The sequence below is a fragment of the Oncorhynchus clarkii genome, unplaced genomic scaffold (assembly GCF_045791955.1).
Source record: "Oncorhynchus clarkii lewisi isolate Uvic-CL-2024 unplaced genomic scaffold, UVic_Ocla_1.0 unplaced_contig_2530_pilon_pilon, whole genome shotgun sequence".
Classification (NCBI taxonomy): domain Eukaryota; kingdom Metazoa; phylum Chordata; class Actinopteri; order Salmoniformes; family Salmonidae; genus Oncorhynchus; species Oncorhynchus clarkii.
In genome coordinates this window covers 390,001-405,000 of record NW_027261135.1, presented here as the reverse complement: position 1 = coordinate 405,000, position 15,000 = coordinate 390,001, and the positions used below count along the sequence as shown (strand labels likewise).

The 15,000-nt window shown below is 44.1% G+C and overlaps 1 protein-coding gene across 1 annotated transcript in view; it reads left to right on the top strand.

Moving 5' to 3' along the window:
• LOC139405153 (adhesion G protein-coupled receptor L3-like) overlaps nucleotides 1–15,000 on the top strand; it is a 146,716-nt gene that overhangs the window by 73,734 nt on the left and 57,982 nt on the right. The gene's annotated exons all lie outside the window — the stretch shown is intronic.

Here is a 15,000-nt window from a genome sequence, read left to right as displayed (position 1 = left end):
GGTAGAACCCTTTTTAGTTCCGGGTAGAACCCTTTTTAGTTCCAAATAGAACTATTTTTAGTTCCGGGTAGAACCCTTTTTAGTTCTGGGTAGAACCCTTTTTACTTCCGGGTAGAACCCTTTTTAGTTCTGGGTAGAACCCTTTTTAGTTCTGGGTAGAACCCTTTTTAGTTCTGGGTAGAACCCTTTTTAGTTCCGGGTAGAACCCTTTTTTAGTTCCAAATAGAACTCTTTTTAGTTCCGGGTAGAACCCTTTTTAGTTCTGGGTAGAACCCTTTTTAGTTCCGGGTAGAACCCTTTTTAGTTCCAAATAGAACTCTTTTTAGTTCTGGGTAGAACCCTTTTTAGTTCCGGGTAGAAGCCTTTTTAGTTCCGGGTAGAACCCTTTTTAGTTCCAAATAGAACCCTTTTTAGTTCCAAATAGAACCCTTTTTAGTTCCAAATAGAACCCTTTTTAGTTCCAAATAGAACCCTTTTTAGTTCCGGGTAGAACCCTTTTTAGTTCCGGGTAGAACCCTTTTTAGTTCCGGGTAGAGTGCTTTTGAGTTCCATGTAAAAACCCTTTCCACAGAGGGTTCTACATGGAACTCAGAAAGGTTCTACTTGGAACGAAAAAAGGTTCTACCTGGAACCAAGAAAGGTTATTCAAAGGGTTCTCCTAAGGGGACAGCCCGAAGAAGCCGTTTAGTGTAGATAACATTGAACTTGCAATCTTTGACTCTTAATTAGTTTTATCGAAAGCAGGGTAATTATATATCCTACATGAGTTTACAGCACTCTGGGCAATATTTTTTATTTTTTATTTAACCTTTATTTAACCAGGCAAGTCAGTTGAGAACAAATTCTTATTTACAATGACGGCTAAACACGGAAAACACTGAGCCACTCGGGAGCCCAAACATGTGAATATTATCATACATGTGGATAATATCATACATGTGAATAATATCATACATGTGAATAATATCATACATGTGGATAATATCATACATGTGAATAATATCATACATGTGAATAATATCATACATGTGGATAATATCATACATGTGGATAATATCGTACATGCAGATAATATCAGACATGTGGATAATATCATACATGTGGATAATATCATACATGTGAATAATATCATACATGTGGATAATATCATACATGTGGATAATATCATACATGTGGATAATATCGTACATGTGGATAATATCAGACATGTGGATAATATCATACATGTGAATAATATCATACATGTGAATAATATCATACATGTGAATAATATCATACATGTGGATAATATCATACATGTGGATAATATCATACATGTGGATAATATCAGACATGTGGATAATAGCATACATGTGGATAATATCATACATGTGGATAATATCATACATGTGGATAATATCATACATGTGAATAATATCATACATGTGATTAATATCATACATGTGGATAATATCATACATGTGAATAATATCATACATGTGATTAATATCATACATGTTGATAATATCAGACATGTGGATAATATCATACATGTGAATAATATCATACATGTGAATAATATTATACATGTGAATAATATCATACATGTGGATAATATCAGACATGTGGATAATATCATACATGTGGATAATATCATACATGTGGATAATATCATACATGTGGATAATATCATACATGTGAATAATATCATACATGTGAATAATATCATACATGTTGATAATATCATACATGTGAATAATATCATTCATGTGGATAATATCATACATGTGAATAATATCATACATGTGGATAATATTATACATGTGAATAACATCATACATGTGGATATCATCAAACATGTGGATAATATCATACATGTGAATAATATCATACATGTGGATAATATCATACATGTGAATAATATCATACATGTGGATAATATCATACATGTGAATAATACCATACATGTGGATAATATCATATATGTGAATAATATCATACATGTTGATAATATCATACATGTGAATAATATCATACATGTGGATAATATCATATATGTGAATAATATCATACATGTGAATAATATCATACATGTGGATAATATCATATATGTGGATAATATCAGACATGTGAATAATATCATACATGTGAATAATATCATACATGTGGATAATATCATACATGTGAATAATATCATACATGTGGATAATATCATACATGTGAATAATACCATACATGTGGATAATATCATATATGTGAATAATATCATACATGTTGATAATATCATACATGTGGATAATATCATATATGTGGATAATATCAGACATGTGAATAATATCATACATGTGGATAATATCATACATGTGAATAATATCATACATGTGAATAATATCATACATGTGGATAATATTATACATGTGAATAACATCATACATGTGGATATCATCAAACATGTGGATAATATCATACATGTGAATAATATCATACATGTGGATAATATCATACATGTTGATAAAATCATACATGTGAATAATATCATACATGTGGATAATATCATACATGTGAATAATACCATACATGTGGATAATATCATATATGTGAATAATATCATACATGTTGATAATATCATACATGTGGATAATATCATATATGTGGATAATATCATACATGTGGATAATACCAGACATGTGAATAATACCATACATGTGGCTGAACATGCATGTAAGATGGGCAGAATAATACTCTCCCTTCAACGCTTGGAGGGAGAGAGAGAGAGGGAGAGAAAGTGGGAGGGAGAGAGAGGAGGGAGAGGGAGAGAGAGAGTGAGAGAGAGGAGTGAGAAGGAGGGAAAGAGAGAGAGGAGGGAGAAGGAGGGAAATTTCAGTCACTTCTCAATACTAACCTAATTTACAGTGTGAAAATAAGGAAGCCTGTTCAGAATGCAAATATTCTAAAACATGTATCCATACTTTTTGTCTTAAATACAAATTGTTATTTTTAGGGCAAATCCAACACAACACATCTCTGAGTACCACTCTTTATATTATCATGCATGATAGTGGCTGCATCATGTTATGGGTATGCTTGTCATTGGCAAGGACTATGGAGTTTTTTTTGGGATAAAAAGAAAAACGAAATAGAGCTAGGCACAAAAAAAAAAATCCTAGAGAACAACCTGGTTCAGTCTACTTTCCACCAGACACTGGGAGACTAATTCACCATCCAGCAGGACAATAACCTAAAACACAAGGCCCAAATCTACACCGGAGTTGCTTACCAAGACATATTCCTGAATGGCCTAGTGACAGTTTTGACTTAAGTAACTATGGCAACGTTTAACAATGGCTGTGTAGCAATGATCAACAACCAGACAGAGCTTGACAGAACTTGAAAAATTGTTTAAAGAATAACGGGAAATATTTATAAAATGGAGGTGAACACAGCTCTTAGAGATACCCATACTCAGAGAAGACTCACAGCTGTAAGTCTCTGCCAATGTTTGTTTCTGACATGTATTGACCCAAGTGTGTCAATATTTATGTAAATTATATATTTATGTATTTAATACATTTTCAAAAATGTTTAAAAAAATACAAAATAAAAACATATTTTCACTTTGTCATTATTAATCCATGTTACATTCAGGCTGTAACACAACAACATGTGTAGTGAGTCAAGGGGTGTGAATACTTATGTCAATTAGATATTCATGTTTTAAATTTCCAATACATCTTTGAATACTTTCCGAAGGCTCTGGATGTGAACAGGGAGAACCTTTCGCTAAACACTCTGAAGTTCTTTTGGGGAGAAAAAAAAAGGGGGTTCCGAGCTGCTCGCTGCTCATCAGGATTCCAAACAGCAGTCTTATCTGGAAAACCTACAGCACATCTGCTTTAATGTAGTTCTATCGTATAGAAACGGTGCAACCAGAATAGACACACATCAGATCTCTAGTCAGACCGTGTTTATACCAGCTCTCTGGTGGTTCGACACACGTTACACAACATCCTCTGTTCTACTGAGACGTATCTGTGTGTGTGTGTGTCTGTCTGTCTGTGTGTGTGTGTGTCTGTCTGTCTGCGTATGTAGTCGTACTGCAGAGTGTTTTATTCTGTTTTCCTCTCATCCTATTGGAAGGGAGGGAGGGATGGAGGGAGGGAGGAAGAGGGGGAGGGAGGGAGGGAGGGAGGGAGAGAGAGGGGGAGGGAGGGAGGGTGCTGCCTTGGTGCTGCCTTGGTGAGAAGGTGCTGCCTTAGAGAGTTGGTGCTGCCTTAGTGAGAAGGTGCTTCCTTAGTGAGAAGGTGCTGCCTTAGTGAGAAGGTGCTGCCTTGGTGAGAAGGTGCTGCCTTGGTGAGAAGGTGCTGCCTTGGTGAGAAGGTGCTGCCTTGGTGAGAAGGTGCTGCCTTAGTGAGAAGGTGCTGCCTTAGTGAGAAGGTGCTGCCTTGGTGAGAAGGTGCTGCCTTAGTGAGAAGGTGCTGCCTTAGTGAGAAGGTGCTGCCTTAGTGAGAAGGTGCTGCCTTAGTGAGAAGGTGCTACCATAGTTAGAAGGTGCTGCCTTGGTGAGAAGGTGCTGCCTTGGTGAGAAGGTGCTGCCTTAGTGAGAAGGTGCTGCCTTGGTTAGAAGGTGCTGCCATAGTTAGAAGGTGCTGCCTTGGTGAGAAGGTGCTGCCTTAGTGAGAAGGTGCTGCCTTGGTGAGAAGGGGCTGCCTTAGTGAGAAGGTGCTATATAGACTGAGTATAGACTGATTATAGTGGAGTATAGACTGATTATAGTGGAGTATAGACTGATTATAGTGGAGTATAGACTGATTATAGTGGAGTATAGACTGATTATAGTGGAGTATAGACTGATTATAGTGGAGTATAGACTGATTATAGTGTATTGACATATTATAGTGGAGTACAGACTGATTATAGTGGAGTATAGACTGATTATAGTGGAGTATAGACTGATTATAGTGGAGTATTGACATATTATAGTGGAGTACAGACTGAGTATAGTGGAGTATAGACTGAGTATAGACTGATTATAGTGGAGTATAGACTGATTATAGTGGAGTATTGGGTGAAACACATTGGGTTGATTTTTGATAAGAGTGGGGGAGAGAGAAAGGAGAGAGGGGGAAATAGTGGGAAGAGAGATTTAGAATAATAGAGAGAGTGAGGATGGAGGGGGACGAAAGAGGGGGATGAGAAGTTGGTTTGAATGAAAGGGAGAAAGTGGGGATAGAGGGAGCTGGGAGGGATGGATATGAAGAACAGAGAGAGAAGGATGATCTGTTAGAATCTGCCCACCAGATTAGCTGGGAGGAAAGATTAACGAGACAAAACACACACTGTTACTTCTTTCTCTCCTCTCTCTTTAAGGTTCTCAGCTACACACACACACACACACACACACACACACACACACACACACACACACACACACACACACACACACACACACACACACACACACACACACACAGACACTCACACACAACACACACACACACACACACACACACACACACACACACACACACACTCGGTCACTCACTCACTCACTCACTCACTCACTCACTCACACACAGAGACACACACACACACAGACACTCACACACAACACACACACACACACACACACACACACACACACACACACACACACACACACACACACACACACACACACACACACACTCACACACACTCACACACACAGCACTGTAGCCTTCATATATCAACCCTTTATATAACCATATTTATGAGCTGTGTTCAGTAACACAGACTGTTTTGGAGGAGTTGGTTAAGTGATGTGAGGTGATACTCAGTACAAGTTGTTTACTTGTTATATTTATTAAACATTGGTTGCAGTTGTCATAACTCTCCTGTGAGGATCAGAGGGGTCAGGTTCCATTGGGTCTGCTCTACAGCGTGCTCTCTCTCTCTCTCTCTCTGTCTCTCTCTGTCTCTCTCTCTCTCTGTCTGTCTCTCTCTCTCTCTCTCTCTCTGTCTCTCTCTCTCTCTCTCTCTCTCTCTCTGTCTCTGTCTCTGTCTCTCTCTCTGTCTCTCTCTGCCTCTCTCTCTGTCTCTCTCTCTCTCTGTCTCTGTCTCTCTCTGTCTCTCTCTCTGTCTCTGTCTCTTTCTCTCTCTGTCTCTCTCTCTGTCTCTCTCTGTCTCTCTCTCTGTCTCTCTCTGCCTCTCTCTCTCTCTCTCTCTCTCTGTCTCTCTCTCTCTCTCTCTCTCTCTCTCTCTCTCTCTCTGTCTCTGTCTCTGTCTCTTTCTCTCTCTGTCTCTCTCTCTGTCTCTCTCTGCCTCTCTCTCTGTCTCTCTCTCTCTCTGTCTCTGTCTCTCTCTGTCTCTCTCTCTCTCTCTCTCTCTCTCTCTCTGTCTGTCTCTGTCTCTGTCTCTGTCTCTTTCTCTCTCTGTCTCTCTCTGTCTCTCTCTCTTTCTCTCTCTGCCTCTCTCTCTCTCTCTCTCTCTCTCTCTCTCTCTCTCTCTGTCTCTCTCTCTCTCTCTCTCTGTCTCTGTCTCTGTCTCTTTCTCTCTCTGTCTCTCTCTCTGTCTCTCTCTGCCTCTATCTCTCTCTCTCTCTCTCTGTCTCTCTCTCTCTCTCTCTGTCTCTGTCTCTGTCTCTGTCTCTGTCTCTTTCTCTCTCTGTCTCTCTCTCTGTCTCTCTCTGCCTCTCTCTCTCTCGCTACAATTCTATAGACCACTAGACCAGAAAATATGGAGCTGACTCTCCATGTTGAAATGGTTTAGAACTACAAATCTGGAGGCCCAGGAGACCAGACAGCGTGTGGTTTTGGCTACACAGCTGGAAATGGTTCAACTCTGATACTATCGATCACTACAGAATAAGAGCAAATCCTAGACGTAGAACTACTAGTCTGCAGCTGGAAATGACGTAAGTCTAGTACGAGAATACCGACAACCGCAGAAGTATCTATTCTATACAACAACAATCTGTACACCAGATGTATCCATTACAACAGACACTATCCAGAGAAGTATCTATTCTATACAACGACAATCTGTACACCTGACGTATCCATTACAACAGACACTATCCAGAGAAGTATCTATTCTATACAACGACAATCTGTACACCTGACGTATTCATTACAACAGACACTATCCAGAGAAGTATCTATTCTATACAACGACAATCTGTACACCTGACGTGTCCATTACAACAGACACTATCCAGAGAAGTATCTATTCTATACAACGACAATCTGTACACCTGACGTATCCATTACAACAGACACTATCCAGAGAAGTATCTATTCTATACAACGACAATCTGTACACCTGACGTGTCCATTACAACAGACACTATCCAGAGAAGTATCTATTCTATACAACGACAATCTGTACACCTGACGTATCCATTACAACAGACACTATCCAGAGCCGCTGAGAAAGCGACAACTACGAAAGACATTGTGACTTCTGGGGAAGTTAACCAGAGACTCTCTGATGAACTGACTCTACAGCAGACGGACCAGATTCCAACAGAGAAGACATTGTGACTTCTGGGGAAGTTAACCAGAGACTCTCTGATGAACCTGACTCTCCAGCAGACGGACCAGACTCCAACAGAGAAGACATTGTGACTTCTGGAGAAGTTAACCAGAGACTCTCTGATGAACTGACTCTCCAGCAGACGGACCAGACTCCAACAGAGAAGACATTGTGACTTCTGGGGAAGTTAACCAGAGACTCTCTGATGAACTGACTCTCCAGCAGACGGACCAGATTCCAACAGAGAAGACAACAACTTCATTCAACCTCAACAACTACATTGCAATTATTCTCGAAGGAGCGGACGTTCATGTGCAAAGGATTAGCATTTCAATGAACAGAATTATCAACTGTGTGTAGTGAATCCATTTTGTCTTTCCCGCTCTTTTCCTGTCCCCACCCCTTTCCATTGTCTACCAAGCCGTCATACCGGTTTAGCCCACTAGGGACGTTTCTATCAATGCATTGTTAGTAACCAATATCTACTTTTTGTGATGTATTTCTGTGATTATTTAGATAGTTAGTAAATAAATAATTAAGCTAATTTGTATATTGCTGATTCATTATAGAAACGATGGTTCGTGCAGATATTCACGGGTTTGTGACTTTCAGTAATGAGAACTGATAAAGTAATAATTATACATTAATACAAGACTAATCGACAAGATATGAAAATATCTGAAGAGTCGATTCGGGAAATAGAGACTCTATAAACAATTTCCCGTGGTGCCCCGACTTCCTAGTTAATTAAAGTTAACATGATTAGTTTAATCACATAATAATAATTACACATAGAGAATTAATTTGATGCAATAAGTCTTCACGTTTAATGATAGTCACAGACATGACACAGTAATCCATATCCACGTGGTCTACTAGCTGGTCGTTACTAGTCCCCAGGTCTACTAGCTGGTCGTTACTAGTCCCCAGGTCTACTAGCTGGTCGTTACTAGTCCCCAGGTCTACTAGCTGGTCGTTACTAGTCCCCAGGTCCTCTACCAGTTACCAGACATGGTCTACTAGCTGGTCATTACTAGTCCCCAGGTCTACTAGCTGGTCGTTACTAGTCCCCAGGTCCTCTACCAGTTACCAGACATGGTCTACTAGCTGGTCGTTACTAGTCCCCAGGTCCTCTACCAGTTACCAGACATGGTCTACTAGCTGGTCGTTACTAGTCCCCAGGTCTACTAGCTGGTCGTTACTAGTCCCCAGGTCTACTAGCTGGTCGTTACTAGTCCCCAGGTCTACTAGCTGGTCGTTAGTAGTCCCCAGGTCCTCTACCAGTTACCAGAAATGGTCAACTAGCTGGTTGTTACTAGTCCCCAGGTCTACTAGCTGGTCGTTACTAGTCCCCAGGTCCTCTACCAGTTACCAGACATGGTCTACTAGCTGGTCGTTACTAGTCCCCAGGTCTACTAGCTGGTCGTTACTAGTCCCCAGGTCCTCAACCAGTTACCAGACATGGTCTACTAGCTGGTCGTTACTAGTCCCCAGGTCTACTAGCTGGTCGTTACTAGTCCCCAGGTCTACTAGCTGGTCGTTACTAGTCCCCAGGTCTACTAGCTGGTCGTTAGTAGTCCCCAGGTCCTCTACCAGTTACCAGAAATGGTCAACTAGCTGGTCGTTACTAGTCCCCAGGTCCTCTACCAGTTACCAGACATGGTCTTCTAGCTGGTCGTTACTAGTCCCCAGGTCTTCTACCAGTTACCAGACATGGTCAACTAGCTGGTTGTTACTAGTCCCCAGGTCTACTAGCTGGTCGTTACTAGTCCCCAGGTCCTCTACCAGTTACCAGACATGGTCTACTAGCTGGTCATTACTAGTCCCCAGGTCTACTAGCTGGTCGTTACTAGTCCCCAGGTCCTCTACCAGTTACCAGACATGGTCAACTAGCTGGTTTCTACTTAAAGAGTTAAGGCAAGACTGTCTTCTCCTGTTGTGCACCAGAGGCATGGAATAATCTACAGGCTGTGTTAGTGACCCTCAGTGAGTTTAAAACTGTGAAGCCTGACTGTGTTTGTGACCCTGGGTGAGTTTAAAACTGTGAAGCCTGACTGTGTTAGTGACCCTGGGTGAGTTTAAAACTGTGAAGCCTGACTGTGTTAGTGACCCTGGGTGAGTTTAACACTGTGAAGCCTGACTGTGTTAGGGACCCTCAGTGAGTTTAAAACTGTGAAGCCTGACTGTCGTAATGACCCTCAGTGAGTTTAAAACTGTGAGGCCTGACTGTGTTAGTGACCCTGGGTGAGTTTAAAACTGTGAAGCCTGACTGTGTTAGTGACCCTCAGTGAGTTTAACACTGTGAAGCCTGACTGTGTTAGGGACCCTCGGTGAGTTTAAAACTGTGAAGCCTGACTGTCGTAATGACCCTCAGTGAGTTTAACACTGTGAAGCCTGACTGTGTTAGTGACCCTGGGTGAGTTTAACTCTGTGAAGCCTGACTGTGTTAGTGACCCTGGGCGAGTTTAAAACTGTGAAACCTGACTGTGTTAGTGACCCTCACTAGTGAGTTTAAATCTGTGAATCCTGACTGTCGTAATGACCCTCAGTGAGTTTAAAACTGTGAAGCCTGACTGTGTTAGTGACCCTTGTTGAGTTTAAAACTGTGAAGCCTGACTGTGTTAGTGGCCCTGGGTGAGTTTAAAACTGTGAAGCCTGACTGTGTTAGTGACCCTGGGTGAGTTTAAACTGTGAAGCCTGACTGTGTTAGTGACCCTCAGTGAGTTTAAATCTGTGAAGCCTGACTGTGTTAGTGACCCTGGGTGAGTTTAAAACTGTGAAGCCTGACTGTGTTAGTGACCCTGGGTGAGTTTAAAACTGTGAAGCCTGACTGTGTTAGTGACCCTCAGTGAGTTTAAATCTGTGAAGCCTGACTGTCGTAATGACCCTGGGTGAGTTTAAAACTGTGAAGCATGACTGTCGTAATGACCCTCAGTGAGTTTAAAACTGTGAAGCCTGACTGTTAGTGACCCTGGGTGAGTTTAAAACTGTGAAACCTGACTGTCGTAATGACCCTCAGTGAGTTTAAAACTGTGAAGCCTGACTGTTAGTGACCCTGGGTGAGTTTAAAACTGTGAAACCTGACTGTGTTAGTGACCCTGGGTGAGTTTAAAACTGTGAAGCCTGACTGTGTTAGTGACCCTCGTTGAGTTTAAAACTGTGAAGCCTGACTGTGTTAGTGACCCTGGGTGAGTTTAAAACTGTGAAGCCTGACTGTTAGTGACCCTGCGTGAGTTTAACACTGTGAAGCCTGACTGTTAGTGACCCTGGGTGAGTTTAAAACTGTGAAGCCTGACTGTGTTAGTGACCCTCAGTGAGTTTAAATCTGTGAAGCCTGACTGTGTTAGTGACCCTGGGTGAGTTTAAAACTGTGAAGCCTGACTGTGTTAGTGACCCTGGGTGAGTTTAAAACTGTGAAGCCTGACTGTGTTAGTGACCCTCAGTGAGTTTAAATCTGTGAAGCCTGACTGTCGTAATGACCCTGGGTGAGTTTAAAACTGTGAAGCCTGACTGTCGTAATGACCCTCAGTGAGTTTAAAACTGTGAAGCCTGACTGTTAGTGACCCTGGGTGAGTTTAAAACTGTGAAGCCTGACTGTGTTGGTGACCCTGGGTGAGTTTAAAACTGTGAAACCTGACTGTCGTAATGACCCTCAGTGAGTTTAAAACTGTGAAGCCTGACTGTTAGTGACCCTGGGTGAGTTTAAAACTGTGAAACCTGACTGTGTTAGTGACCCTGGGTGAGTTTAAAACTGTGAAGCCTGACTGTGTTAGTGACCCTCGTTGAGTTTAAAACTGTGAAGCCTGACTGTGTTAGTGACCCTGGGTGAGTTTAAAACTGTGAAGCCTGACTGTTAGTGACCCTGGGTGAGTTTAACAATGTGAAGCCTGACTGTTAGTGACCCTGGGTGAGTTTAAAACTGTGGAGCCTGACTGTGTTAGTGACCCTGGGTGAGTTTAAAACTGTGAAGCCTGACTGTGTTAGTGACCCTCAGTGAGTTTAAATCTGTGAAGCCTGACTGTTAGTGACCCTGGGTGAGTTTAAAACTGTGGAGCCTGACTGTGTTAGTGACCCTGGGTGAGTTTAAAACTGTGAAGCCTGACTGTGTTAGTGACCCTGGGTGAGTTTAAAACTGTGAAGCCTGACTGTGTTAGTGACCCTGGGTGAGTTTAAAACTGTGAAGCCTGACTGTGTTAGTGACCCTGGGTGAGTTTAAAACTGTGAAGCCTGACTGTGTTAGTGACCCTGGGTGAGTTTAAAACTGTGAAGCCTGACTGTGTTAGTGACCCTGGGTGAGTTTAACTCTGTGAAGCCTGACTGTGTTAGTGACCCTGGGTGAGTTTAACACTGTGAAGCCTGACTGTGTTAGTGACCCTGGGTGAGTTTAAACTGTGAAGCCTGACTGTGTTAGTGACCCTGGGTGATGTTAAGTTTATAGTGTTTAAATATGGTGGATGATGGAACCCAAGTGGCTTGCTTTTTTTCTTTGGGTCACTTCTAAATATACTGGGGCCTTGGTCTCCCCTCTCTTCCATTTCCCCTCCCTCTTTCCTCATCTTTCCTCCCCTCCCTCATCTTTTCTCCCCTCCCTCATCTTTCCTCCCCTCCCTCATTTTTCCTCTCTCCCTCATCTTTCCCCCCTCCATCTTCCCCCCCTCATCTTTCCTCCCCTCCCTCATCTTTCCCCCCTCCATCTTTCCCCCCTCCATCTTTCCCCCCTCATATTTCCTCCCCTCCCTCATCTTTCCTCCCTCCCTCATCTTTCCCCCCTCCATCTTTCCCCCCTCATCTTTCCTCCCCTCCCTCATCTTTCCCCCCCTCCATCTTTCCTCCCCTCCCTCATCTTTCCTCCCTCCCTTATCTTTCCTCCCCTCCCTCATCTTTCCTCCCCTCCATCTTTCCTCCCCTCCCTCATCTTTCCTCCCCTCCCTCATCTTTCCTCCCCTCCATCTTTCCTCACCTCCCTCATCTTTCCTCCCCTCCCTCATCTTTCCTCCCCTCCATCTTTCCTCCCCTCCCTCATCTTTCCTCCCCTCCCTCATCTTTCCTCCCCTCCATCTTTCCTCCCCTCCCTCATCTTTCCTCCCCTCCATCTTTCCTCCCCTCCCTCATCTTTCCTCCCCTCCCTCATCTTTCCTCCCCTCCATCTTTCATCCCCTCCCTCATCTTTCCTCCCTCTCTCATCTTTCCTCCCTCCCTCATCTTTCCTCCCCTCCATCTTTCCTCCCCTCCCTCATCTTTCCTCCCTCCCTCATCTTTCCTCCCCTCCCTCATCTTTCCTCCCCTCCCTCATCTGTCCTCCCCTGCCTCGTCTTACCTCCCCTCCGTCTTTCCTCCCTCCCTCGATCACATTCTCTTCCTCCCCTCTCTGTTCTATTTCTGACGGACCAGTGACTCTCAGACACTAATGGGGGGATGATGTGCAGGAAAGTGTGAAAATATTAAATCATAAAATGAGGGAGGGAGGATAATCTAAAGAAAAGTAGAGAGGGAGAGAGAGACAGAGAGAGAGAGAGACAGAGAGAGAGACATGGAGAGAGACAGGGAGAGAGACAGAGAGAGACGGGGAGAGAGAGAGAGAGAGAGACAGAGAGAGACGGGGAGAGAGAGAGAGAGACAGAGGGAGACAGAGAGAGAGAGAGAGAGAGAGAGAGACAGAGAGAGAGACAGGGAGAGAGACAGAGAGAGACGGGGAGAGAGAGAGAGAGAGAGAGAGACAGAGAGAGACGGGGAGAGAGAGAGAGAGAGAGAGAGAGAGACAGAGAGAGACGGGGAGAGAGAGAGAGACAGAGAGAGACAGAGAGAGAGAGAGACAGAGAGAGAGGGAGAGAGAGAGAGAGAGAGAGACAGAGAGAGACGGGGAGAGAGAGAGAGAGAGAGAGAGACAGAGAGAGAGAGAGACAGAGAGAGAGGGAGAGAGAGAGAGAGAGACAGAGACAGAGAGAGAGAGAGAGAGACAGAGAGAGAGAGAGACAGAGAGAGAGGGAGAGAGAGAGAGACAGAGAGAGTGAGAGAGAGACAGAGACAGAGAGAGAGAGACAGAGAGAGAGAGGGAGAGAGAGAGAGACAGAGAGAGTGAGAGACAGAGAGAGAGAGAGACAGAGAGAGAGGGAGAGAGAGAGAGAGAGAGAGAGAGAGAGACAGAGACAGAGAGAGAGAGTGAGAGACAGAGAGAGAGAGAGACAGAGAGAGAGGGAGAGAGAGAGAGAGAGAGAGAGACAGAGACAGAGAGAGAGAGAGAGAGAGACAGAGAGAGAGACATGGAGAGAGACAGAGAGAGTGAGAGAGAGACAGGGAGAGACAGGGAGAGAGAGAGAGAGAGACACAGACAGACAGACAGACGAGAAAGAGAGAGAGACAGGGAGAAAAGGAGAAAGAGAGAGAGAGAGGAGAAAAGGAGCGAGAGAGAGACAGAGAGAGAGAGAGAGAAAGAGAGAGAGAGAGAAAGAGAGCGAGAGAGAGAGAGACAGACAGAGGACAAAAGGAGCAAGAGAGAGAGAGACAGCGAGAAAAGGAGAAAGAGAGAGAGAGAGAAGAGAAAAGGAGTGAGAGAGAGAGAGAGAGAGAGAGAGACAGACAGAGGAGAAAAGGAGCGAGAGAGAGAGAGAGAGAGAGAGAGAGAGAGACAGGGAGAAAAGGAGAAAGAGAGAGAGAGAGAGGAGAAAAGGAGAGATAGAGAGAGAGACATACAGAGGAGAAAAGGAGTGAGAGAGAGAGAGAGAGAGCTCAGTGTAGAGATGAAACGTTCATTGCTCAAAGGCATCATTTCATCACCTGACCCGGCGGAAGAGAAGAACAAATTAAATGTTTTTTTCTCTCCATTGTTCCGAGTACTAAAATACTGTACTGTACTATTCCTGGGAGTAGAGATGATAGAGGAATTACAGAGGAGAAGAAAGGCATAGAGGAGAGGGGGAGGATGGGGAGAGGAGAGGAGAGGGGAGGAGAGGGAGAGAAGAGGGGGAGGAGAGGAGAGGGAGAGGAGAGGAGGATAAGAGGGGGAGGAGAGGAGAGGGGGGGAGAGGGGAGGAGAGGAGAGGGAGAGGAGAGGGGGAGGAGAGAAGAGGGGAGAGGAGAGGGGAGGAGGGGGATAAGAGGGGGAGGAGAGGGGAGGAGGGGGAGGAGAGGAGAGGGAGAGGAGAGGGGAGGAGGGGGAGATGAGAGGAGGATAAGAGGGGGAGGAGAGGAGAGGGAGAGGAGAGGAGGATAAGAGGGGGAGGAGAATGAGAGGAGAGGGGAGGAGGGGGAGAGGAGAGGAGAGGAGAGTGGGCGGATGACAGGAGAGGAGAGGGGAGGAGGATGACAGGAGAGGGGAGGAGGAGGAGAGCGGGATAAGAGGAGAGGGAAGGAGGAGTAGAGGGGAGGAGAAGGAGAGGAGAGTGGGGGGATGACAGGAGAGGAGAGGAGGGGGAGAGGAGAGGAGGATAAGAGGGGGAGGAGAATGAGAGGAGAGGGGAGGAGAGGAGAATGGGGGGATGACAGAAGAGGAGAGGGTAGGAGGATGACAGT